The 27,046-nt window shown below is 37.3% G+C and overlaps 1 pseudogene across 1 annotated transcript; it reads right to left on the bottom strand.

The window, feature by feature from the left end:
- Positions 1-4,179: 4,179 nt before the first annotated feature.
- Positions 4,180-17,622, bottom strand: LOC143594579 (G-type lectin S-receptor-like serine/threonine-protein kinase At4g03230; annotated as a pseudogene). Its single transcript, XR_013146360.1, has 9 exons — positions 16,532-17,622; positions 10,615-10,773; positions 10,309-10,502; positions 10,023-10,233; positions 9,716-9,953; positions 9,474-9,624; positions 9,239-9,391; position 8,032; positions 4,180-4,337 (listed from the first exon to the last, which is right to left on the bottom strand). The product of XR_013146360.1 is annotated as a G-type lectin S-receptor-like serine/threonine-protein kinase At4g03230 (transcript).
- Between the last annotated feature and the right edge of the window lie 9,424 nt (positions 17,623-27,046).

Here is a 27,046-nt window from a genome sequence, read left to right as displayed (position 1 = left end):
TTAATTACACCAAGAAGAAACTTTGGATATTATATCATCTTTTACAGAAAATAATGATCTTATAACTAATGCAATTGGGTGGGGGGGGGGGGGGGTCAACACTTGGAGACGTTATAGGAATTTCGAAAGTCACTTTCATATTTGAATATTCTTTACATGTAAATGAATATAAAAATAGTGGGAGATGAAATTATTATAATAATTTTAGAGGGAATTAAAATTTTTGTATTTAGTAGTCATCAATAAAGGTAAAATTAGAAAAGGAAAATATAAAGTTAAATATGGTAATTATTAATGTAACTAATATAAATATATAGTTTTAACAAAAATATTATCATAATTAATGTTTCTTACATGTGCCCTTAGGGCACATGTTAGAAAATCCCTTCTTTTGAAATCGGGCGTTATTTGGGCAAACAAATCGCATGTTTTTTAGTAATGAAAGTATTTCTTAACCGTTATAAAATGTTTTAAGGAAAATTTTTAACTACCGTGTGATATTTTTGTCTCCAATCCTTGAGTTCAGTATTGAAAAGCCAGACTTCGAAAAAGGATTTCATAAATGTTGAGCTTATATTTTACAAGGCGAAATTACTCAACAGAAAGCTTGTAATACCCTGCCCGAGCTAGGGCTGACGTGTCACCTTTACAGTAGGTCAAAATTCAATGCACCATTTCCATTAATGATAAAATATTACATTTTCAATTGTGTACAAAACATCATTCAATTCTTCTTTTTATAAAACGCATCCTTAAGTTTTTCCATTGATCCCTCAATCAGATCCATCCAGAAAGCCCTGTTACATGACATACATATAAAAGGCATATGCACGCCTGAGTAAAAATACTCAGTCGGACAACAACTATAAAATGATAACGCAATGTCCTATTAAAATAGCTATCAATCAATATATATACATACACATTCAATAATTCACATTCACTTGATCAATTCGTCACATTCACTTGGTAAAATAAACACGTTCACTTGGTCAATTAAACACATTCACTTGGTCACATACACTTTTTCAGCACGTCACCTTTCAATGCATTGCAATCACTTTTTCAGCGCGTCACATTTTGGTGTGTCGCAATCAATTGTTCAATGCGTCAATAAATCAATATATCTATACATAACTATTTATATATGTACAATAAATGCACTATGATCACATAAACAATTTAAATAACGAATTAAAATTCCCTATTACGAAGTAATGGAAACCAAATCTGTACACATAAGTTGTTAAGAGATCCAAACCTGAATGACGAATAGCAAAGCGTAAACGAATCCTTGAGCGAGAAGTAAATCAAGTCCCATATCGATAATCAACACACGAATTAAACGAATAACTCTCGTTTATATTAATCAGAAAATATAACTCAAAAAACTGATTACAAACTCTCCAACCCTAACTCGGTTTGACTCTTGATGAACCCTAACTCGGTTACATCTTGTGTGTGCCTCTTAGATAAACCCTAACTCGGTTGCATCTTACACCACACATTCTATAATGCAAAACCATATGTTGGTTTATATAGACTAACCTAACTTGCTAGCCAAGACATTGCCAACTATAATTACAAAACAATTAGGAAACATAACCACTATGACTTACTTGTCAATATTGGTCATTCAAGTTCACCAGCTTGTGACTTGGAGTCCGAAATTAATTCCAACAGTCACCCCCTAATTTCTGACTCGAAATACACAGATCTTTGTCTCCAAACTTGTCTTCTTTGACCCGTGTTATTTGACCCACACAATCTTGACCATCTCTGCTTTCACAACCATCTCGGTCCTCATCATCTTGGTCTTCATCATATCGGTCTTGACCTCCCGGAACGCCTCTTGATCCATGATTGTGTTCTTTCGGCTCTCCCAAACTCGACTACCTTTGTGAACCTGTCCCCGACCATTCACTCGGTCGTATGAACTCACATAACCACTCCTTTGGCTGCATTCCCGGTCATCTAATCTAGCGAACATCAGTCTTTTTGATCTTCTTAGTGAGCACCCGGTTCGATCCAACATATCAAACCCTTAGGTCATAACATAACTCGTTCAACCCGAATAAAAACAAACTTGAATTGAACCCACCTGTCCAACCCAAATAATATACGAATTCTGAATTGAACCGTCTTGTTCAACTCAAAAACAAAAGCAACAATGATTAAACCTACTTGTTAAAATAAGATAAACCAACTTGTTATTCTTCTTTTTCTTCACAACCCGTCAGCACCAAAGATACACCGTCCTTTGACTTTTAGTAACCAAACAAATATCAATGCTTCCTATTCTTTGTTGCCTTGCTCACCAAGGTTTTCTTATAACGATGTTTTTTTACCTTTTGACTTCTGTGATCGAACATCCAATAATAGCACCCTTTCAGCCTTTTGCAAATACAATAATAATGTTTTCTGCAAGTTAAAAAGATATCCGATCAACCCCAAACTTGATTTATGTCGCTCCACGTAGATCACGGCTTTGATCGAACAATTTTATGCTCCTTGACCACGGCTTTGATCGAGCACCGTAAACACGTCTTGACCACCACGTCAAAACCCAAGTCGCGAAAACTGCTTGATCACAACCCGTCTTGATCGCGATCCAAACTTGATCGGCCTTCTTCTTATCGAATTCTTGAACTTGGCTCTGATACCAATTCAAGTCCCGCATCGATAATCAACACACGAATTAAACAAATAACTCTTGTTTATGTTAATCAGAAAATATAACTAAAAAAACTGATTACAAGCTCTCAAACCTTAACTCGGTTTGACTCTTGATGAACCCTAACTCTGTTACATCTCATGTGTGCCTCTTAGATGTACCCTAACTCGGTTGTATCTCACACCACACATTCTATACTATCAAACCATATCTTGGTTTATATAGACTAATGTAACTTGCTAGACAAGACATTACCAATTATAATTACAATACAATTAGAAAACATAACCACTATGACCTACTTGCCAATATTGGTCCTTCAAGTTCACTGGTTTATGACTTGGAGTCCGAAATTACTCTCAACAGTAAACAACTAGATAATATGGAACCTATAATTATTAATGTGATATAGACTTTAATTCCTTTCCGACACTCGTATAGGATTCAAAAAGGTTCGTGTTGAAAGCAATACTTTTAGAACTGTCTCGATTAAGAAAAAATGTTTGTTACAAACCACTGATTTATTGATTGTACATAAACTCACATAATTTGAGTCAAGAAAATAAGATAAAACTAAACTTGTAATTTTAGAGAAAGTAGTTCACGAAATTATTTAGGTTCTTGATCGTCAAATGTTATGATGAATAGGCATTGTGCAATCATATAATATATTAATAAAAGTGCTAAACTGGTGACTATAATAATAATAATAATAATAATAATAATAATAATAATGAAACACCTTCTTCATTGGAGAAAAGTAATCAAAATCTCATTTAATAAAAAAAAAAACAAATCAGTAGGTGATCGAGCTCGATTCGTTACCTTCATTATTTAAGACGGAAAAACATGGTTGCTTGTCAACACCCCGGAGAAGCTGCAGAAATCTTAGTTGTGACCTTCGAGTTACAGGAAATAGCTAGAAGAAGTGATTTCCAAACAATAGAGGAAGTCGGTTCTTATAGGTTTACAAAAAAAGGGTATCATCAATGACCATAATTTCCTGGTAATAAACCCGGAGTTGTTTCCATCGAAGAAATATGTAGGGAATAATGTATTTGTTTCAAGAAATATAAATGTCAAAAGTCTAAATTGATTTGGTCCAAGTTAAAGAAAACTGATTTTATTCACTTTCCATTTCTTATAAAATCTTCTCACCATTTACTTACTAATTTAAAATTCAATGATTTCAAATGTTATATGTTTCGTATTTAAAGTTTTAAACCAAACATATATTATGTTAAAATAATTTTTTTTTCACAGCATGTATACATTATATCTTTTCAAATGTGTCCAACATTCATAAACTAGAATAATTTTAACCAAAAAGTGAAATAAATTCCTATTCTTATTTTTATAAACAAGATACTTAATACTACTTAAACAAATTAGGGTTCTAAAATATCGGGATGTTACAAAGCTTATCACACAATTATTAAGGATCACAAAAGAATACTGTTGTCAGTAGCGATAATTATGAAATTGTTATTGAAATAAATGCCAGGTTAGTGTCCGGCTACCTGTGTAATTGTCAACATGCTTTTTGTCTGCGTATCTTGTTTAGACGAACTAGAAGAAGACGACATACCATGGTCTCTTCTTGGAATGAACGCCGGTTCTTTTGGATTTGGGAGGGTGGCCATATCACCTCCAAGCATCATAACTGTTAGAATATTCTGGATCCTCAATTAGGCTACAATTAAGGAGGGAAATGCTCCTGTGATTATTGTGTATTTTCTCCATAATTAGCTTTGGACTCCTCTATTTATCATTGTCGATTGTATGTATTTTATAATAAGAAAAGAATGATCTTGCCCTTCAATACCTCCCTGTTACCATTGTGTCATGGTATCAGAGCTTAAGGTATAATCCTTTGAACCTAGAAATTCATCAACATGTCAGACAACACTACTATTGCAACCAACATCCCTGATGAATTAACACTACAAATCGCTGCGCTTCTAAGAAATGGTCTTGGAGCACAGCCAATAACAACCAATTCCGAGAATCTATCTCTTGGAATCAAACTAGAAGGAGACAACTATGCCCTATGGGCAGCCCTGATGAAAAAGGCTATTGGAGGCAGAGGGAGAGGCTCTCACATTACTGGGGAACCGTCACCACCTCTAAAAACAGATCAGACGTACGCACGATGGGAACAAGATGATCAGTGTGTGTTCACATGGCTGATCCAAAACATCGATGCTAGTTTGGTAAATAATGTTTCGCAATATCCGACTGCAAAGGCCCTTTGGGATGGCCTTGCAGTTACATATGGCTCTGAGGCAGATTCATTGCAAGTCTTTGATCTTCACAAAAGGGCCAACTCTTTGAGGCAAGGAGGAGATACATTAGAAGAATGTTGGAACAAACTGAAAAAAATTTGGATGACCATTGACAGAAGAGAGCCGAACCCAATGAAACACCCTGAAGATATTCAGATCTACAACAACAAAATTCAAGAACAAAGACTCTACCAACTATTGATAGCTATCGATGACAAGTTGGAACCAATTAAGCGGGACATCTTGAAACGAGACCCACTCCCTACGGTTGAAGCCGCATACGCTATGGTACGACGAGAGATAGCAAGAATCAACATTTTAAAACCTGTAAATTCTGAAATTGACAGGTCATCTGAAATCGGCCTTGGACTGGCAGCAAGGGAATCAACCGCAAAACCGAAAAACCGGTCAGAATCGCAGCGGAATAAAGAAAAAGAAGATAAAGCAAAATTGTATTGTAGCCACTGCAAGATGAAGAGGCATACAAAGGAGACGTGCTTTAAACTTGTTGGTTATCCCGAATGGTGGGAAGACAATCACAGGGAAAAGACAGAATCGCGAGGCAAAGGGGCGGCTGCCATCGGAAATCAAGACGCCGAAGTTGAACCGGCGACATCAAAAAGGCAGGATGAAGCAATTGGTTTTGGTGGTGTGGCTGCTGGAATAAACGCAACAGGTAAAGGGCTTGGTGGAAATTACACCCCAAGTCCTTCCATTCTCAACCCTAAATACTTTAAACCCTGTTGTTTTGACAATGACCAAAAGGATACCCCTAGCAACATTAATTTGGAACCTAAAGTCTGTCGAGCTCGTTATACATCAAATTCTAATCCAAAAAAATTAAGTGAATGGATTTTTGATTGCGGGGCTACAGACACTATGACGTATGATTATAAAGATTTTTTAGATATGTCATCCTCATCTAAAACTTATATCGAAACTGCTAGTGGAGAACGGGTTGAGATCAAAGGAGGGGGTTCAATTGAATTCTCTAAGAAAATGAAGCTGAAAAATTGTCTCTACATTCCTGCATTATCCTCAAAATTGTTGTCTATTAGCCATGTTACAAAAGAATTGAATTGTGTGGTGCTAATGTATCCAACATTTTGCATTTTGCAGGACATTCTTACGAAGGAGATAATTGGGCGTGGTACTGAGCAAGGAGGTCTCTACTATGTTGACGAGGTGACTCACCAGGGACATGCCATGCTTGCTCACGGAACAGTTGATAGACAACTTTGGTTATGGCATCGTCGTCTTGGTCATCCTTCATTTGGGTATCTTAAGTTGTTATTTCCGAGTCTTTTTTTGAATAAATCCACTCATGATATGAAGTGTGAAACTTGTGTTCTTGCTAAAAATCATAGAGTGCCTTTTGATCAAAGTAACACTAGAGTTAAGTCGGTTTTTTCATTGATACATTCTGATGTTTGGGGTCCTGCTCCAAACTCTAATAATAGTCGATTTCAATATTTTGTGCTATTTGTTGATGATTGTTCTCGAATGACTTGGATATACTTTCTGAAACATAAATCAGAGGTTCCTAAAAAATTCTTTGCATTTTATGAAATGGTTCAAACCCAGTTTAAGAAAAAAATACAGATTCTTCGCTCTGATAATGGTGGAGAATTTATAAATCAGTCTATGCAAAGTTTTTGTGAAAAAAATGGCCTTATTCATCAAACTACATGTCCTAACACACCACAACAAAATGGTGTCGTTGAACGGAAAAATCGAATTCTACTTGAGAAAAGTCGTGCTATGATGATCGAATCTCAAGTTCCTCAGTCTTTTTGGCCAGAAGCAATAGCTACATCCGTTTATCTACTTAATCGTCTACCTACACAAATTTTGGAACATAAAACCCCTTTACAAATTCTAGGAAGTCAAGTCACTATCCCTTCTATTCTAACCCTACCACCACGTGTTTTTGGATGCATAGTATTTGTTCACATTCCTAAGAACAATAGGAACAAATTTGACCCATGCGCAGAAAAATGTGTGTTTGTAGGATATGCTACTCATCAAAAGGGGTATCGTTGTTATAATCCTATCACACGTCGTATTCATGTCACTATGGATTATGACTTCTCCGAATCTGAATTTTATTTCAACAACCAATCTAGCGTTCAGGGGGAGAAACTTAGGGAATCTCTAGATTGGTTAAACACTCTAAGTTGTTCTGAAACTGTTCTAACAGAGCCTGTAGATGGCGCCACCGAGTCCCTCCCAACCAACATAGAAGGGGCTGACGAACCAGTACACACAACCAATGAATCTACTTCGGACAATGTCCAACAAGAGGTAAATAATATTTTCTTGTCCAATTTTGATGATGTTACAAGTCATAATGATATTTCAAGTCCAGAAATGCAGTCAGAAGAACCACCGACTCGTGTTCTGCCTCCGAGGATAAATAGAGGCGTTCCACCGAATCGATATTCTCCAGAACATGTATCTCGAACTTCAAAGTACCCGGTGAATGGAGGCAGAGAGGGAGTTGCAGATAATGCAAAAGCATTCTCTGCCATCCTCCTCTCTGAGAATATCCCAAAGACAGTTCAAGAGGCAAGTAAGAAAGTCGAATGGCAAGATGCTATGAATACAGAAATGGAAGCTCTTATAAAAAATGGCACGTGGGAAAAGTGTGTGTTACCTGCAGGAAAGAAGCCTGTTGGTTGTAGGTGGGTTTTTTCTATTAAATATAAATCTGATGGAACCGTTGAACGATATAAAGCAAGGTTGGTGGCTAAGGGGTATACGCAGACATATGGCATTGACTACTCTGAAACTTTTTCCCCAGTTGCAAAAATTGATACTATTAGGGTGTTATTCTCGGTAGCAGCAAATAAAGATTGGCCGCTTCATCAATTTGATGTCAAGAATGCATTTCTACATGGAGATCTCAAGGAAGAGGTATACATGGAAGCACCCCCTGAGTTCTCTGGCGAATTTCAACGAAATGAAGTATGCAAACTTAAGAAGGCGTTGTATGGGCTTAAACAATCTCCACGTGCATGGTTTGGGAGATTTACGATGGTTATGAAGCAATATGGGTACAAACAGAGTAACGCTGACCATACCCTATTCTTCAAGAAAAGAGGTGATAAAATTACATGTCTAATAATATACGTTGATGATATGATCATAACAGGGAGTGATGAGGAAGAAATCACCTTGCTTCGAAAGAACCTCTTTACAGAGTTTGAAATGAAGGATCTTGGAGGGCTAAAATATTTTCTTGGGATTGAGGTTCTTCGATCTAAAGGAGGAATTTTCATCTCTCAACGAAAATATATTTTAGACTTATTGGCAGAAACAGGTATGGTGGACTGCAAACCAAGTGATACTCCAATGATGGTAAATCACAAGCTAAAGATAGATGAAAAAGATGAGCTAGTAGATCGTGAGAGGTACCAAAGACTGGTAGGAAAGCTAATTTACTTAGCCCATACTAGACCAGACATTGCTTATGCTGTTGGGGTAGTAAGTCAATTCATGCATCAACCTCAGTCGGAACACATGGAAGCAGTTATGAGGATAATACGATATCTTAAGGGTACTCCGGGAAGAGGTATAGTGTTCAAAAAGAATGGGCACCTAGATGTTAAGGCGTTCACCGATGCTGATTGGGGTGGAAATCCAAATGACAGACGATCTACTGCAGGGTTTTTTACCTTAGTCGGAGGGAACCTGGTCACTTGGAGAAGTAAAAAACAGAAAGTTGTATCTTTGTCAAGTGCAGAATCAGAATTCAGAGGTATTGTTAAAGGGATCACAGAGATCCTTTGGGTAAAAAAATTGATGAAGGAACTTAATTTTCCAGTAAAGCTTCCGATCCAATTGATGTGTGACAACAAAGCTGCAATTAAAATTTCAGAAAATCCTGTCCAACATGACCGAACAAAACATGTTGAAATAGACAGGCATTTCATAAAAGAAAAAATTGAAGATGGTACTGTAGAACTCCCGTTTGTGAGATCTGAAGATCAGTTAGCTGATATTCTCACAAAGGCGGTTACGGCAAGAACATTCGAATCGGTATTAAGCAAGTTGGGTATTGGAGATCCCACTACACAACTTGAGGGGGGGTGTTAGAATATTCTGGATCCTCAATTAGGCTACAATTAAGGAGGGAAATGCTCCTGTGATTATTGTGTATTTTCTCCATAATTAGCTTTGGACTCCTCTATTTATCATTGTCGATTGTATGTATTTTATAATAAGAAAAGAATGATCTTGCCCTTCAATACCTCCCTGTTACCATTGTGTCAATAACCACATTTGTCATGGTTGGACGATCATCAGGGTCTCCTTGTACACCCAAGAGTCCGATACTTATACACTTCAATACCTCACTTGAATTGCATGATTTCATCAGTTTTTGGTCCAGCAACTCGAATGGTCTGTCTTCTATCCATAAGCTCCAGGCCTAAGATATATATGTTTTAGACATATAACCAAAAATAACCAATGTAGTAACAATTATAAATGAGTTATAAATGATAACTTACATGCCCCAAAAGACTTATACGCCTTTGGGATTGAGAGAACCCAGTGTTTCTTTTCCCACTTAAGATCTCAAGCAACACCACTCCGAAGCTAAACACATCAGATTTTATAGAGAACACACCATCAAGTGCATACTCAGGAGACATGTAGCCACTGAGAAACAAAAAATTATTAAAGAACACATGAGTTTTTTCCTTAGTCAAGTTTGGCTCTTGTTTAAGAAAAGAAGTACCCATGCACTTACAAGGTTCCGACAACTCTGTTGGTGATATCTTCGATTTCTTTTCCTTTAACTATCTTAGCCAAACCAAAATCGGAAATTTTTGGATTCATATCCTCATCTAGCAAAATGTTGCTTGTCTTAAAATCCCTATGAATAATCCTCAACCGAGAATCATGATGAAAATAATTAAGTCCTCTAGCAATTCCCATGATGATATTGACTCTCACCTCCCAGTCCAATGATGCGCCAAGTGTTTGATCTTGCAAAATAGAATTAGCATTATAAATTTTGCTACAAACATAAGCATATGAATCCTAGAGATACTAACCAAAAATGAATTTGTCTAAGCTTTTATTTGGCATGTATTCATAAAGTAGCATTTTTTCTTCTCCCTTGATGCAATATCCCAGTAGTCTAACCAGATTTCTATGTTGAAGTTTAGCAATCAATGTAACCTCATTTTTGAACTCTTGTAAGCCTTGTCCAGAGAGGCGGGACAACCTCTTCACTGCAACTTCTTCGCCTCCGGGAAGCTTACCCTAATCAAGTATTTATTGTACTTTATTTACTACCTTTTTTAGAAAAAAAGATACAATAAATTATTTCATTGTTACCTTGTAGACGGGTCCAAAACCACCTTGTCCAAGCCGAATTTCGTCTGAGAAGTCGTTAGTCGCATTTATTATGGTTTCCAACTCAAAATATGGCACATCTAGGCCTTCTCTATCATCTTATTTAGGTTGATCGAGATGAAGTAACTCGTTGATATGTGTCTGTGTATTATATGACGTGAATCCTGCATTATTGTCTGCGACAGAAAAGACAATGGGTAAGATTTGCGTTCAGTTTACGGAAGGAACTTTATATGGTAAATTAAATGAATGGAAATGTATACAACTGTAGTGTTCATGAAGACTTACTTGTTCCGTTCACCAATCGTTTATAAGTAATATAGCCAATGCCGCAAAATAGGGAAAGCACTAAAGCTGAACCAACAATAGAAATTGCAAGAACTCCTTTGGAAGATGATGATTTTCTATTAGTCGTTGGTTTCTCTGATGGGCTATTGATGCTAGGTTCTGTTAATTTTAATTCAAAGAAGATGTTAACCTTGCCACTAGCTATTTGTTCGATTAGCAAAAAGTAATGCAAGTCTTAAGAGTCAGTTCGGAATAATACGTGTTGTTACGATGTTATTCTTTCTTGTTGTGTTCCCGATTTAAGTTAAGGAGAAAAAGGGAAGAAAAGGAATCATTTCCTTTCTTTCTTTTCTTTTCTTTTTTACTTCTTTAATTCTTTTTCTTTCAATTCTTTCCAATTTGAAAAGAAAACAAACCCATCATTTTACCCTTTATTTGTTTTATCTTTCCTTTCTTATCCTTTCTTTCCTATAATAAAACTCGGGAACACACATTCCTTATTTCTTTCCATTTCCTTTTTTTAATGAAACTCAGGAACACAACAATATCCTACTTCTTTCTCTTCATTATATTCTTTTCTTTCATTGAATGAGATTTGGGAACACAACTCTAGAGTTATTTTATTTGATAAGTCTTTAGTGACGTTATTTCAATTCTAAGCTTAGTGTCACTGACCAAATATTTGAAGGTCGAGACGCTTAATTAATTTGTGTAGAAACGCTTGAGTTTGTTGCCTCGTCCCGGACTTCATCTGGCATGGCTTCAACGGGAAAGAAGACGTACATGCCTATCGTGATTGCACGACGAACACATCACTGGTTGCGAGCTGTTACCGCTCGCCTGATGAGTCCAAGGCAGGATAAACCAACAGACCATGTCATGAGCAGACCGATTGGTTGGCCTCCGGACGCCACACAAAGTCTGATGGATAACTCCATGACATTATGCTATATAAGAAATAATGGTATGGAGTCAATACAAGCAACTCGGTCTAGATCTTTTGTTATAATTTTAATCATAGTTATCAAATGTGTTAGGTGCACTTAAGGCGCATAGGTCTTGCTTAGGGCCTAGGCGTAAAAAAGTCAAAGGCATGAGAAAAACAAACGTACTTAAATTAAAAATAAAAATAAAAATATACTATGCTTTGAAAAAAATAACAAATTTATATTGTAAGAATATAAAATTAATATTACTTTCTAAATATATTTAAAGTACTGATATACTTAGATATTAAAATCATCTAACTAATTTCAAAATAAAATTATAAATTGGATGTGGTACAGTGGTATAGCATTCATTTTACTAGTTAGAGGTAAAGGGTTCAAACCTCACAATTACCAATTTATATGAGAGATATAAAGGATGACCCTGGCTTGCCAGGGTTCGAGTCCTGATTTCACCCGGTTTTACCGCCCCTTGTCGTCGTGTCGTTTGGCGGGCGTGAGAGTCGGGTTTTATCCGGGGAATCCCTCAATAGGTGGACCACTATGTGCTCCTTCCGTCGGGACTCGTGGCCGGCTCGGGCTACCTTTAGCCAATGGGGGCCGCGTACGGAGTACCGTTACTTAGTTGGTCGTTCCAAAAAAAAGTTTCAAAATAAAATTAAACCTTTTTAAGATAATTTGTGTAAAGGAAATATTAATATATATACAAATATATAATTGTGTGCTTGCTATAATAATTTTAAATATTTTGAAAGAAAAATGAGGTTTGTTACTATTGAAACAGGCTCTTTTCAGATATTTGTGAAGTCTTTCTGCAAAAATACCGTTAAGGGTAAGCTTTTATGCATAGTCCCTTTTTTTTTTGTTTTATCATCTTCTTTCTCTCCTCTTCAACTTATGCTCTCCCGTGATGCAACCACGGATTCGTTCCAGAACTCTGCCGGAAACGTCCAGGAATCACCTTTGACTGGCCGGAAGAGACATTGGAAGGTCATATTTAGCCTGAAAGTTAGCCTTTGAACGGGAAAAAACATATTTTGGATTTGTTATATTTATATGTTAAATTTATAACTTTAGTGTTACATGTGTTTAGTTTACGAGAATTTCTTGTATTTATATATATGATAAGGTTAAAAACTTAGAATACAAAGTACAACAAGAATAAATATATATGTGTCAAGTTATTCTATAAATGAAAAATCATAACTCAAAATTTCATAAAAAACGAAAATAATAAAAACACAAAAATGTTTCCTTTTCTTGTTCTAAATAAAAAAAAGAACACAATGATGAGTGAAAAAAGATCATTGTGTTATTTTGTCTATCATTGAGTTTTGTGTTTACTTTCGTATTGGTTGTGTCATTTTTCCTTGACATTGTGTCTCTTTATTTTTTATATTGTGTTATATTACTCAACATTAAGCTATATTTTGTTAGACATTGTGTTATATTTTGCGATTTATTGCGTCTTTTTTAGTTATAATTGTGTCTTTTCTTCATTTTCGTCATTGTGTCTTTGATCTCGGCATTATGTCTTTTAGTCAATTTTTTTTTTATTTTTTTAACAGGAAACACGGCGGACACATTTTAGTTTTTAAAACTTTTTTGTTTTTTATTTATATTTAGAGTTATGATTTTTTTTTGAATTTATTTTTAAAGGATTCTTGCGTGATCATAAATTCTTCTTCAATTTCTCATTTTTGTCTCATTTTGTATTTTTTTACTTTACCTTCATAATATATATACCCTCAATTAGTTTTTTTTGTCAATTCATTATTATAATTTAAAATTAATATAAGCTTGATAAGTGTAACACCCTACAAATTTTCATACCAATTTTGACAATTTAGGAAGTTGAGAGACTAGTTAGTCATTTAGCTAAAGAAATATGGGAGCGACACGTGTCCTTATGACTCATCGCCATGAAACGACACATGTCACGTTGTGGCGACACCGAAGGACACATGTCAACATCTAATGCCATGTATCCTCTTGAAGTGACATGTGGCTAGTGACTAATCAAGTTAGCATGCCACATGTCAACACCATAAAGCAAAACTCATCACAAGAGTGACATGTGGTGAATGGTGGTGATTGGCGGTTCGACCGTGGATGGCTATAAATAGTGAGCATGGGTTCTTCATTTGTGGCATCCCAAACACCTAATCACTTCCACTTTCTCGAAGTTCGTGCCACCGAGTTGGAGTCCCGACGCCACTCTAGAGTTTCAACGTTACATACCCCAACACCCTACGTATAGTCGAAATACTGTGTGTTCGTCCTTCAGCGTTATACTCATTTTAAGGTAAGAGTTATGTTTAAAATATTTCAACTCATAGCTTAAATCTTAGTCGATGATATAGCCTAAACCTTGGAAACTTTATTAATATATTTAAGATTTTTATATATAAAGTTTACAAAAATAGACGTTTCTTTATTATTAAGAAACATAAAGTTTTGCATATAAAGGTTATTGTCAATTGACGTTCTTCTAAAGGAATAAACGTCAATTTTTTTTATATAAAAGATAATTGTAAATAATTAATCAGAAAAACATGACGAGCATGTAGTAACTAGAAGGGTGACAATACCGGTAGTCGAGTCTCTTGTCTAAGGAAAGTAATTCGTATAAATCACAATCAACCGCGGGACCCGTTTACTTTCCTGGAGAGCTTGACGAGAGTGTTCGAACCTATTAGGCCAAAGCATGATACATCAAGCATCATATGACTAAAAGGTTTTAAGTAATCATTCTGAATAAATGATGTTTCTCCTAAAGGAGGAAACATAAAATTAATATAAACACGATTTTTTCTAGAGGAAGAAACATATAATTTAGATGATTTCTTCTACAGGAAGAAACGTCAATATTAAAATAGGATTTTATAGACTAAAGATATAAAGTAATATTTTAACAATAAAAATACTAAATCAAGGTTTAAAGCTATTTAACAAGATTAAAGGTCTGAAGCTAGATCATTTGATCTAGATAAATTATTAAACTATTATTCCCGAACTATAGGTCCGTGGTAACCGTTCATCAAATACAGAGAAGTTGTTAATTGAGCAACTCAAAAATGTGAATACGCCCCCAACTCTTTAAAACTATTTAATCGAGTCAAAAAGTTTACATGGTATTATAGAACCCTAAAAACTTTAGTAGTCACCGGCTCTCAGGCTAGATATACGTGTGTCTGGATCCATTCATATGTGGTCAGAGGGTAGGAATACCCCGCCACACTTAGCATCATGTCCCTGCCCATTGAGTCGGTCTATAGGGCCATTAGGGCTTGACCTTGTGATATATTTGGTATGCCGGTCTATAGGGCTGCTGAGTTGTTACGAGTGAAGCTAAATGTTTATATAAATGATTTAGTGTCAACGTGTTCACTAGCAATTGTCGTTGACGTATTTTATAAAACTATTTTACAGGTAGAGGTGTAGTAGAAGATGGAGGATATAGCCGTTAGACGCATCTGATGGCTCAGTTTGGTTTTAATTATGTAAAAGATGTAAATTAACGTTTTATCACTTTTAATGTTTTGTAAGACAATATTGATTATTTAATTCCAGGGTTTTCAATAAATGAATATTTTAATTAAGAAAAGACTTCCGCTACGTAACACATACTTTGATGTATTTTCAAAACATGTACCAACTATGGTCACACGCCTAGACCCATGAAACCGGGTGTGACAATAAGAAAATAGCAATACCCTATTATTCTATTTACTAATTAATGAATTAGGTTTTTTCAAATACAATTATGAGAGAGAAACACATTTTTCAACTACATTATATTTGTAAATACTCTTCGGGTATACACTAGTATATATATTTTTTATCTACAAAGAAAAAACTCAATGCTTTTATTGCTTTTTTTAGACACAATTACGAAGTTAGTCCTTGACGTTTTCCTAAAGTAATAAGATTAGGTAATAAGGTTTAAAAGTTACAAATATAGGTATTAAGGTTTTAATTCTATAACAATAATATTGTTAGATACTAAGTTTAACTTCCGTTAAAAGTTGACGAAATTTGTGTCAACTCGTTGTCGTAACGATCGGGTTTACCAATGCCCAGACTTCAACGCCTGATTGTTACCGACCAAAATAAAATAAAATATTTAAAAGGATGTTTATTCTGTCGATAAAAATCGAGCGTTGTTAAAATTCGAGCGTTGACGCCTGGGAATTGGTAAACCCGAGCGTTACGACGATGAGTTGACGTAAATTCCGTTAATTTTTAACGGAAGTTAAAGTTAGTACCTAACAAATTAAAACCTTAATACCTATACGGCTATACATGTGACTTTTAAACTTTAGTATCAAATCTTATTACTTAAGGACTAATTTTGTAATTGTGGTTTTTTTTTATTACATAATAAACTAGTAAAAAGGAAAGAAAGTGCTAGTGGTTATTTTGAATGAGAGAACAGGTCACATCCCCTACATATTTTACAGTTAATAAAATATTAGTTTAATTATTTTATTAACCAAATTACTAAAAGAAGTAAAGAACCATTCAGTCTCCAGTCATCTGCCTTTACTTCCTTCCACCGCAAATTCACAGTTCCCGCCGGAGCTTACTAACTTCTAACAAAACTAAAGCTATTTTCTCGTTTTTTTCTTCAGTTTAACGGCTTAACAAGAAACATTTTGACGGGCATAACCAAAAAAAGGTTCGCAGTAGGATATGCATGTTAACATTATAACATAAACTTTGGCCACTGGAGGGTCAGCGGCCCCCTTGACCCTCCTGTGGTTCCGCTCCTTTACACATGCCATTAACTTCTATATTCTGTTGGTGGCATGATTAAGGCTCATTTGGTTTGCCTCAGTGGTCTTTGCATTAATTCCTTTTGATTTTTTCAAGGAAATAATGCACGTATGCTATTCAACAATATGAAAAGCTAATACATTGAGCATACATGCAACCAGTTCAACAAGTTGAAGTGTCGGAAAACATACCTTTTGAAGATTCAGAAACACGGAAGGAAATATTGTGTGTACCAGGTCCTTTAAGATTAGTTTGTTCTGTATCCCACAACCAGCAACCTTGTGCATTCTCACGACTGGGATCCCATATCCTGCTCTTGTTTGGATGAGTATAAGAATAAGCTAGGCAAGTGCAGCTTTTGAGGGACTCTTGTATGCATTCTGATTCCTTATTTGTATTATAGATGTTCAGAGTTGTGTCATCCATGCTAATCATAGATATGTTTACGAACGTGTCGTTGGAAGTACTGTCACAAATTTCAGAAGTTCTCTTGCATCCACGGGTTGGATCATCAGGTGAAATAGGTTCAAATCCAGGCAGACAACTACACTGCTTTGAGTTATCATTTCCGGAACACATCCCAAATGGCCCGCACACCTTATAAACGCTACAAGCATCTTTTGGTTCATCCCATTCCAAAACCCATTGGCTTTCTGTTTTTGACCATTTAAAATATTGTAACTTCCCTGAATGACCCATTACTAACCTTGAATTAGGTTCAACCAGTGAAATAGTGTTGTTACCATTCTGTTGACGGATGTTTCTTACTTGTATGGTGGCGTTTGACAACAAGTTGAATGCGTTAGAGGAAATTTGGTTGTCATCAAAGCTATCTATTGACCTCTTCCCACTTTTCCAATGATGCGTTGTTGACCCGTTCATAATAACATACCGGTTTGTATCTGTTTCGATATGAAACACGAAGCTTCCAAATCCAGGGTCGGTTGCACTTATCCATGATGTCAAGTTCATGCCCTTGCCCATTATCATTCCAGGAAGAAATGTATCAGTCGGAACCTCAAAGCTTTGCCATAATATCTTTTTTGTTGCAATGTTTATTAATACCGCATTTCCATTATCATATAACTTCACCGCTGTCTGAGGAGCTCCTTCTGGCCATAACATAAAGTAGTAAATTTCATCAGTCAAGCTTTCCGTCAAAAGTGATGTCATAAACTTTGTATCATACTGTGTGCTTATTATGATCAAAAATAGTTGAGGAAAGTGTAATATTAATATATTCATGAGGAAAAAAAACTAGTTTTCTTTTTCTTCAGGATGATCATCAAAATAGTTTAGGAAAGTGTGTGACAAAATAGATTGACTTTTTCTTTTTACAATTATGGAGTATCTATCATCGGATTTTTTTCAATAAAGAAAATTGTTTGAGCCAAGTACTCTTAGAAGCTACTGGGCCAACCGAATTCGTGGCATAATCTAACTCGTTTTAATTTTAAAGAATAAATATAAAAGTTGGTTTATCTATTAAGTATATTAAATAAGATAGTTTAAATTTGATTAGTATTTGTATTCGAGTATGATTAGGTGATATCAAATTCTATAAATTTTGTTGTAATAAGTTTCGAGTTAAGTTTCTGATTAAGAAAGTTTGCAAGTTTGGCATCGTTCTTGTCTTCTTCGTTTGTACTTTGTTACCAATTACCAGTTCTAATAGCTGAATTGGTATCAGAGCTTGTGTTTCGATCATCTCTGCAGTCCTGAAGAATTGATTAGAAGTTGTCTAGTTGATTAAGAAAGAGCACAACAGATCTAGGGTTTGAAGATCATGATCTAGATCAAGAACCACCAACACCAAAGACATAAAACCAGTTGTATAGTCGGAGAAGGAAGAGCAACATGGTTGAAAAAATTCTTGTTTTTCATCATGTTCGGGAAAGGATGGTGCAATGCCATCTCTTCAATGCCAGATGTTGAATTCGATTAACTATCCGGCTCTAAGGGAGGGTCTGGTGGTCGATAGACGCCGGCACGACACCCGGATTTTTTTAAAAAAAATTATATATATGTATTTATGAAAAACATGTATATATAATGTTTAAGCTTAAATACACAAGCACTAGCTTAGTTTAGTGGCAAAAGGGTATGACTTTCAACCAAAACATTGTGGATTCTAACTCACTTGAGACATTTTATTAAAATAGAAATTTACTTAACCAAATAAGCTCATTTAAAAATTAAATTGTTTAAACCAAAAAAAAAAAATTTCGCATTCGGCCCAAAAGAAATGTTCTCAGAGCCGGCCATGTTAACTACATGGTATGGTCAATGAACATGAAGGCCATATTTAATGTACATGGCATCTGGGATGTAATTGATCATGGATATCAAGATGTAAAGAAAAATAGTCTAGCCACAGCTCTATTATTTCAAGCCATACCCAAAGATTAGGTCTTGTAAGTCGAGAACATGGCTACTACAAGGGAGGTGGTGCTCAAGAGACGTCACATGGTGCTTGATCGAGTAAGGGTGACCATGTTACAAACCCTAACTCAAGAACTTGACAACATGATAATGAAGGAGACGGAAACCTTTGATGAGTATTCTAACAGGTTATCGGGTATTGCTTCAAGATCTGCATCGCTTGGTGAGTTTGTGGATGAGACGAAGCTCGTCAAGAAGTTTCTTACTAGCCTTGACCGAAGGTTTATTCACATTGTTGCTTCAATTAAGCAAATAGTTAATTTAAAGGAAGTTGGATATGAAGATGTGGTCAGTAAATTGAAGGATTACGAGTAACAAATCAGTATCGAAGAACTATACGTGGACGTGAGGCTAATGTATGGCAGGTCCGACTCGTATGACTACCGAAAAGGTGATAATGTTTGGTGTCAAGATAGTTATGGGAATCTCTTCATTATGATTTGAAACAACCGTTTACCTAATTAATCGGCTTCCCTCAAGCGTATCCTCCAACAAATCTCCCTTTGAACACGCGTTTCTTCGCAAACCTGGTTATTCCTTTTTGAGAGTCTTTGGCTCTCAATGTTTTCCCTACATCCGCCCCTAAAACCGTCACAAAATTGAATTCCGCTCTACTCCGCGTGTCTTCCTTGGCTATAGCCTCTCTCACCATGGCTATCGATGTCTTGATCCCTCCACTGAGCGTATCTAATTTCTCGGCACGTTCGATTCAATGAACAATTATTCCCTTACAAACCCTCACCACAACCGAGCCCATCACCACCACTCGCTTCCCCGTACATCTCTATCTTTCCCAATCCACCTCCTAATTTCCCACCTGCACCTCACTCACCAACATCAAACACACCCACCGCCAATGAACCATCCTCACCCCATCAGCCACTCAATGCTGAACCTACTCCCATTAACAAACCTGTTACAGCCCAACAAAACCAACTAGCCCCACCTCCTACAGCTCAGCCCTTTCTAGCTCTCGACACACATACGGAACAACCCGCTACCCAAAAATCATCCACGGCCCACCATTCCAACAACCCACCACCCACAGCAGCTCGTTCCCGACCGCCCAACCTCCGACAGAAACCTAAACAGCCTGATCGGTATAATCCGGCTGCCTACCTAGCCAAAACCACCTCTTCTTTACCCATTGAGCCAACCAGTTGTACTATTGCCAACAAATATAATGAACAGCGCCATGCTATGTCCGAAGAGTTGGAAGCGCTTCACAAAAATGGCACGTGGACACTTGTGCCACCTGTACCTAATGCTAATATCGTTGATTGCAAGTGGGTTTACAAGTTAAAAACGGATGAAAATGGGAACATTAGCAGTAGGGATGGCAGTTAAACCCGAACCCGATGGGAATACCCGAAACCCGACATTATTGGGACGGGTATTACCCGTCCCATTAGGGTTTGGGACGTGTTTGGGATTAGTTTCGAAATTTTTCGCGGGTCTGGGACGGGTTTGGGATTTATAAAATACCCGGTTACCCGACCCAATTACCCGATAACATTGACCCATTTACCGATTATATACCCGATATACCCGGCTTAATTTTTTATATATTTGTTATATGTATGTTTAATATATAATAATATTAAAAATAATATATTTTCTTGCTTTTGTTAGTTCCGATAACTTAAAGTTATCGTAACATTTGAACATATTAATATTATTCTATTATATCATATATATATATATATATATATATATATATATATATATATATATATATTAATCTACTAAAATATAATTTGACACTTCAGGACCTTATCAACTATTTAGTAATTGATATATATATACACACATATATATAGTCAAAACCCGATAGAAACCCGATGGGTTTAATTTGGGTGTGCCCGACGGGTATGCCTGAAACCCGCGGGTTTACCCGATACCCGATAGGTAATTACCCGATAAAAACCCGACGGGTCTGGGACGGGTGTTTATAATCGGGTTCGGGTCTGGGAATACCTAGACCCGACCCATTGCCATCCCTAATTAGCAGGTTTAAAGCCCGGTTAGTTGCGAAGGGCTTTCATTAACAACATGGTGTGGACTATCATGAGACGTTTAGTCCAGTCATCAAACCTGCCTCAATTCGAACCATTTTATCATTAGCCATTACAAACAAATGGTCCTTGCGACAACTGAATATTTAGACTGCCTTTCTGCATGGTGATCTTGAGGAAATCGTGTATATGCGCCAACCACCAGGGTTCGTTGATCCTACCAAACCGGATCATATTTGTCTTCTGAACAAATCTTTATACGGTCTCAAACAGGCTTCCCGTGCCTGGTTTAACAAATTATCAAATGCTCTTCATCAGTTGGGGTTCCATGAGTCAAAGACTAATCCATCACTGTTTATTCATAATTCACAAGGTTCATTGGTGTATCTCCTAGTTTATGTGGATGACATCATCATCACCGATAACAATGCTGAAACGGTGACCAAGCTCATTACCCGTCTCAGTTCTCTCTTTGTTCTTAAAGATTTGGGGCACCTACATTATTTTCTTAGGGTGGAAGTTGTTCACAAGAAATCTGATTTAGTTCTTTCCCAACGAAAATATATTAGAGACATTTTACACCGGGCGGGTCTAGCGGATTGCAAGCCTATTTCTACTCCTATGGGCACTTCTCATGTCTTGCTTCCTGATGATAGTCCTCTTTTGGACGATCCTTCTCGATACAGACAAACTGTTGGCGCTCTCTAGTATGTGACCCTTACCCGTCCCAATATTGCATTTGCGGTCAATCGGGTATGTCAGTTCATGCACGCCCCAATGAAAAACCATTTGGCCGCTGTCAAACGCATTTTACGTTATTTAAAGGGTACAATGAACATGGGTCTTTGGTTCCATTACAATACAGGCTATCGACTACAGGCCTTTTCTGACTTTCACTGGACTACTAACGTGCAAGCCTTTTCTGATGCTTACTAGGCTGGTTGTCCAATCGATCGTCGCTCGACGGGGGGATTTGCTATCTACTTGGGCTCAAACCTTATCTCTTGGTCTGCTCGCAAACAACGAACTGTTTCTCGCTCCTCAACTGAATCTGAGTACAAGGCTATTGCAGACACTGTTGCAGAATTAATTTGGCTAAAGTCTCTTCTTCGAGAGCTCGGTTTACACAGTGAAGCACCAACACTTTGGTGTGACAATCTTGGTGCCACGTATCTCACTGCTAATCCGGTGTTTCATGCTCGTACCAAACATATCGAGGTTGATTATAATTTTGTTCGTGAACAGGTTACTCAAGGTCATCTCAATGTCAAATTCATTTCAACCGAAACGACTCCCGCTAGATAGCCGCCCCTTTCTCTCTTTTTACAGCCTCGTGGACGGACGAAAGAAGGTAAGTTACAGAACGGGGCAGTGAAGGCTCGCGAAGTAGGCAGCAAGCAAGAGCTTCTATTAGTCAAGCGCTAGCGCGCCCCTATCTCTAAAGGGGCGTAAGCACTTTACTCGCTAAGGGATGGGATTCATTCACTTGCATTCCTGCTAGCACTACAAAAAGCTCCGGTCTTAACGCCCCTACTACTGCTGTGCAGCCTTTCCTCGGGTTCGTAGAGTCGGGTTTCCCATTTACCCACAACGGAGGAGCCGCCCCCACGAGGCAGGCGGCCACGGGTCATAACGCACTCTTCGCACAACAAATCCACTTTGAAGTTGACTTATTCGCTCGGCCAATCGTCGGAATGTGTACGAGATACCATAAGGGCCCAATATCTCAATAGCACCTTTGTCTAAAGCTTCAAATGAAACTTCATATCCGAAACGCAGGAACGATCTGACTAGAAAGTCATTAAAAACTTGATCGAAGAACCAGCGTTTATTGAAGAAGCTATAGAGTCGATTACAAAAAGTTCCAAGTTACAGATCGCGAACAGCCCTAAACTTGTGGGGGAATATTAGATTATGTTGGCTAGATTGGTTTATTATTATTAATTGTTATATTATAGAGGGTAGCTAAGTGTATTTAGTTACTCTATATATCTGGATGTAATCTCTTCATTATGATTTGAATAAAAATATCAATCTAATTTGGACATGGTAGGCCTAGTAGTCAAGATCAAGAACAAGTTAATAACGAGGCTGGTTCGAGTTCGAGGACCAACAAGCCTAAGAAAGATCGGTCTAAGGTGCAATGTTACATATGTGTAAGGCCGCTTTTAGTGACTTGTGATATCAGAAACCCGTTATATATTTATGGTCATGATAATAGTTAAACCCGACGAGGAAACTGGACACGAAATGAGAGCTTCGGGACGCGCGCTTAACTTCAACGGGATTAGGCTTCTAGAATGTTTGTATTTGGCTATATATATGCCTTTATTTGTCATTTGTATGTGTGTTTTCAAGGTGTAAATCACCCACCCAAGGGGAGCTCACCTTGGGAGGGATCGGTTCGTTTAATATTATCAATCTTTTAACCGATTACGAAGTCGTTCACTATACTTATTATCTTTATATTTTTGTTCGATCATTTGATTTACCGCACCCGTCTCGAATATGTATCAAGTGCAAAACCATTCGTGTGGTCGATATCAGAGTGGGTCGAATCTTATGATTCAACTTTGCTCTTGATATTCGGGATCTATTTCCACTATTACCCGAACTGAGACGTTAAAGACCCGTTGAAGTTTGAAGATCTTGAAAATAAAGTGAGAAAAAATGTGTGTGAAGCATTCTCCTTGTATATCCGGATGTTCGGGATCTACAAGTGTCCGATCCGGGCGTTTCGGGAACCGTTCCATTATCCGGAGTTGGGGATGTTGAATCTGTGCGGCGTCGAATTGTTTTTCCGGCAGGCCGGTCACAAGTGGTTATGTGGAGATGGACGTTTTGGCAGCCATGGTGACATGAGAGATGGTAATCGGAGAGTGGCTGGCCGAAATTCGTTTTCCCGGCAAGCTTGAAGGCGGCGGTGGCAGGTGGCCGCTAATGTGAGGATGGTGGAAGATGGTGACTGTAGTGTCGGTTATGGTGGTGAACTTCGTGATGGCTGTGGCTCCTGGTGATTACCAGGTTTCCGGCAGGGAGTCGTGAACTTGGTGGCTGGATAAGAAAGCCGGAAGACGGTTTCCGGGGCTGGTGACCATATTTTCCGGCGCCTTTGATTGACAGTGGCTAGTGACGCCGGCGGTGATGAGAATCGGCGACGGGAGTGGGTTAAGAGAGGAGGACGGGCGGCTGTGATGAAGGCTGGGTGGCCGGAACATTTTTCCGGCAAAGGTACAAAAACAACGTGTTTTTCTGCTCGCTGAAATTGGTTTTTCCGGCACCGGCAGCTGGGTGGCGGCTGCTGGTGATATTATAACATGTTTTCTTTTGGTGTGCCCCAATATGTATGTTATAAAGATGTGGGCTTCGGCTACATGATTATAATACATGCTATGGCCCAAAGGCTTATGGACTTTCTATTTATTTTAATTCGGGTTGTTTGATTTTGGGCTGAGTGTATGTGGGCTTGATCATATATGGGTTGCCAGTTATGGATGTTATTCTGGTTTACCAACTGAAGAAAGTCAATATTTACTCAGTTTTTCGTCATTGTTAGGCTGTGTTCAAAGCATGTTATTTCTATGTTATTTTCGAGGCGTTCGAGAAGTTGAGAACTTTGAACAAATTGGATAAGAAGTGGAATTAAATAGGAAATAACAAGCTTTGTTCATTTGATTGTTGTCCCCTGTGGATCATACCTTTAGGGGTGATTGAAGAGGCACCGGCTTTATCGGGTTGATTCATGAAGATGCGAGACACGGTTCGACGATGTTTTGATATCACAAGCTAAGGGGGTGATTGTAAGGCCAAAAAGTGTGACTTGCGATATCAAATTACGAAACCCGTTATTTATTTAATGGTCAAGTAAATAATTAAAGCCGACGAGAAAACCGGACACGAGACGAGAGCTTCGACACACGTTTAACTTCAACAGGATATCTTCTAGTTTATTTGTATTAACTAGACTATAAATAGAGACTTATTGTCTTTGTTTGTGTGTGTTTACCATGGTGTAAATCATCCACCCAATGGGAGCTCACCTTGGGTGGGTCGGTTCTTCATTAATATATCCAATCTTTTAACCGACAATGAGATCGTTCATTATCCTTATTATATTTACATTATGTATGTTCGGTAGTTTGATTTACCGCACCCGTCTCGACATGTTTATCAAGTGAAAAATCCGTTCGAGTGGTCGTTTTGGAACCTACAATATGCGACAAGCTCGGACACTTTACATCAATGTGTCCGAACCGGAAAACCACCAAAAGGAGGAGAACGTAGCTAAAACCGAAAAGGCCGTTTGTATGTGTGATTTGGTACACTTGAACGAGGCAAATTGTTTGGTATTTGGAGAAATGATCTATACAAAACCAAACACAAAGACAAAGATATAAGATGTTTGGTATTTGGAGAACGGAGCTAGTTATCACATGAGGTAAATTGTGGGCTTTTCTCAGAGTTGAACGAAAAGTTAACCGGAAAGGTTAGGTTCGGTGATGGGTCACACGTAGAAATTAAGGTGAAAAGGGTCGATACTTTTTCCAAGAAAAGACAGGGAACAATGGATAATGATTGAAATATATTGCATACCTAAGCTAATAAGTAATATAATTAGTCTTAGACAGGCAACCGGGTCAGGGTGCAATGTTCGAATGAAGAATGAGTTTCTCATTATGCACGATGCTAACGGTCATTTGCTGATGAAAGTAACGAGAACGAGTAACCGACTTTACAAGATAAGGTTGAAGGTCGGTAGTCCTGTTTGAAGATGGTAATTGAGGAAGACACGTGGAAGTGGCATGCAAGTCTCGGTCAGAATAGCTTTGATAAGCTCAACGCCATGGCAAAACAGTGTATGATTCACAGGCTACACAATATCCAACACAAAGAGAAATTAGGCGAGTCGTGTTTGGTGGGAAAGCAAAAGAGAATAATTTCAAATGGCAAATTCGTATCGGGCCACTCGAGTATTGGAGTTAAAACATGGTGATTTATGTGGGCCTATAACACAGGCAACACTCGGAGGTAACAAATATATTTTTTTAATTGATGATTTTTCACGGTGTACGTGGATAATTTTGTTGAAGGAAAAGAGTTATGCTTTTGAAAAGTTCAAGAAATTTAAGGTGATTGTCGAGAAAGAAATCAAGAAGACGATCAAATCACTCTGAACCAATAGAGTAGGAGAATTCACTTCACACGAATTTCAAGTTTTTTGTGAAGATAATGGGGTGATTCAACAGGTCACCACCATGTATACACCTTAACAAAATGGTGTGGTGGAGCGTCGAAATTGGACTCTTATAGAGATTACTCAGAGCATAATGAAAGCATTACATGTTCCTAATTATTTGTGAGGGGAAGCCGTCCGTCATGAAGCATACCTTATAAATTGGATACCAACCCAAGTGTTAATCAATCGAACATCCTATGAGTAGTTAAACAGAAGAAAACTTAGAGTGAAGCATATAAAAGTATTTGGGTGTATGGCATATGCTAAGGTTGAAGCTACACATTTAAAGAAGTTAGAAGATCGCTCAATATCACTAGTTCATCTCAGATTCTAACCGGGATAAAAGGCGTATCATATGTACAACCCAAGAACCAAAAAAATTCATGTCAGTTGGGACGTGATTTTTAACGAAGGAGCGGGCTGGAATTGGATTAAAACAAGTGAAGAAACTAAAAATCAGCCGGGTAATTTTACTTATATATGGGGAAATATTGTTGATTCTGGAACACGCTCGGTACATGTTACAAGAGACGGGCCCGGTAACCGCGGCTCATCTACTGAAACCGATAATAGCAGCACAAATCAATTTAACTTTATTTAGTTTATTTATGTTTTTTCAAGTCTTGTATTTTTTTTATTATGTTATTTTTTATTTGAATAGAATTTAGTTAATTTAATTTTAAAAAATGATTGAAAGATGGATTAGGATGCATTGCATGAGATGAAAGATGGATTGAGATAGTTTAGGTATGGAATGATGTGGCGTTGATACAAAGGAAAAAGGGTGTTAAAAATGATGAAGATGGATTGGGGTATGGGATGCATTGCCACCACCCTTATGAGATGATATGACGAAAATGTGTGATGACGCTGTAATGAACCAGGCCACTAGCATTATTGCAATAACAAGGTAAACAAACAATATTACAATAAAAACTAAACCTTTTGATAGAACATAAAAACAAATATGTGAGCTCTTCGTAAAAAAATGGACAATATTGGTGATGCGAGGG

The sequence above is a fragment of the Bidens hawaiensis genome, unplaced genomic scaffold, assembly GCF_021521415.1.
Source record: "Bidens hawaiensis isolate Kalapana, Puna unplaced genomic scaffold, B.hawaiensis_p1.1 tig00043874_1, whole genome shotgun sequence".
In the NCBI taxonomy this organism is placed as follows: Eukaryota; Viridiplantae; Streptophyta; class Magnoliopsida; order Asterales; family Asteraceae; genus Bidens; species Bidens hawaiensis.
This window is presented reverse-complemented; position numbering and strand designations above follow the sequence as displayed.